Below are 2,223 nucleotides of genomic sequence, written 5' to 3'. Positions count from 1 at the left end.
TGCTTACGCCCGCCAATAGGGGGCGTCTTCGTGAATGACGTATTTGATGTTGCAAACCGCGCGAATATTTAACGAAGAACTTACAAGTGTATGAAAACCGTACACTTTGCAAAGAGTTCGCGTCTGGATCTAATCTTAGCTCAGGCTGGCTGCACTATGTACATTACGGTTCAAGGACCGCTCCTTGAGGGAACCGTACAGATGTACAAGACATTTATGACGTAAACTACAGGTGTAAAAGACTCATGTTTTTTATCCTGTCGTGTGTGAAGTGGCAGAGGTCGACAGTGACAAGACACGCGGCCCTCGCCGCTTTTTTACCTTTGTTCCGCTCGATCTCGACTAGGTTTTGTGCATTTACTTTCTAACTGTTATTTTCTCAAACATGCTAGGAAATGTTTGCAGTACTTTCAAATAACGAACGCGGAAAGTTTGTCGTTTCTACTTTTCTAAATTTGAAATCAATCAATTATAACATAACTATGTAAAAATGCAAAAGAAAAAGTCATACAGCCAACTGCCCAGTTGCAAGAATATCTACTTGTAACGCTTAATTTAAAAAAAAAACGGGGTTACATTTAAAATAAACTATCATGGTATTCTTTTGTTTTTTCGTCTTTTTTGTATTTTTTGTAAGTTCGTATTTATGCTGGGAGTAGGCTGCATGAAATAGGACTTCATACTCTAGTGCATAAAATAAAAAAACTATCACATTAACTATATCTAATTGTTGTGATTTTACATTCAATTTTAATTAAATAAATGTTATTTTTCCGGATTTAAATCGCGTATATTTGTTTTTTCAAACAAACCGACGTTTCGGGCCCTTTACTGGTCCCATGGTCACGGTTGATGGGACCTATAAAGGGAAGGTAAAAAATCCGGAAAAATAGTTTAATTTCCTATGTGTAACAATCGCGAAAACCTAAGAACTCGATATAAATAATCGTTTATTTGTAATATTGCTGTTTAATTACCTCGCAATCGAAGTGAAAAGCAGAGTGTATAACTCGTTCATAAAACCCATTTTACCCTCGCCCGCGGCTCCGGTGGATATTCTCGTGTCGGGAATAATGACGCGTTTTATGCACTTGTTGCTTGTTGATTTCTTTTAACATTAATTAATATTTTTTTTATTTTTTCTGTTATACATCTTCTTTTCTTTAGTCTTTTATTATGGAAATAATTTTTTACACATTGATTGAGAAAAATACTATATATGCCTCGGCGGGAACGGCGATTGCTTGACTCGTATTAATACAAGGCCTCGCTGACGTTCGTCCTTGTAACTCATAATCGTCCAGCAATCCCTGACTTCCCGGCCTCTGCAATAATTTACTATAAATACACGTCGGCGTGCAATAGCATGGGACACGGCCGGAAAGTATCTCGTATATTTTGTAAATACGTATTTTGCTTCATGTAGTCATTACTTTATTTTTAAAAGTAAGTAACACAGTATTCAAACCTTATCTAGGAATCGAAAAATGCAAAAAAAAACACGTACTCTTATGATGTTTATCGAATAAACAAATTATGAGGATTAATTCCTTTAAGTAACGTAATATATTTATAAAGGAACACCGTTCAATAGAATTTAAAGAAATGGTCAAAAAAATTACATTGCCTTAAGTATTGGATCGTTTTTGGGTTTCATTTATATATGTATATAATTTTTTTCGGGATATTTAATTATTAGACCCTATATTAAAATTTTTTTCAGTGTAGGGCATTTCAACCAGGCGTTGCTTAAAGGGAATAAATATAATACGTTTGGGTCGCGCCTGTTACAATGTCCGGCAGAGTATTTACATAAATGTTCAATCGATATTTACCTAAAACTGACATACGTCTGTTGATTTTAGATTAACATTTCACATTAAATATTTCTTGCTTAGTACGTAACCTTTGAATTAGTTTTAAATTACATTTTTTTTTTATTCGAAGTCTGTTTTTTCCTTCTAAGTACATAAAAGTAACATGCAATCAAAAATCACAAAAACCAAGTGGCAACAGACGTTCGTTAAGGCCTCGCCGGTCATATTATATGGCTAAATACGTAGCGTTTCCCCACAAAATTAGGTGTGCCGTCATTGACTTACAAAATAAATGGACGACGGGTCTAATACAAAAACCACGAAAAAAATGTCCCAAGTCAACCTATTTAAACGTAGTGACATGTAAAGGAATATGAAAAAGCTAAAACGTTGAATTTAAATTGTA

This window comes from Hyposmocoma kahamanoa, unplaced genomic scaffold (genome assembly GCF_003589595.1).
Source record: "Hyposmocoma kahamanoa isolate Upper Pololo Valley unplaced genomic scaffold, ASM358959v1 99879, whole genome shotgun sequence".
Classification (NCBI taxonomy): Eukaryota; Metazoa; Arthropoda; class Insecta; order Lepidoptera; family Cosmopterigidae; genus Hyposmocoma; species Hyposmocoma kahamanoa.
This window is presented reverse-complemented; position numbering follows the sequence as displayed.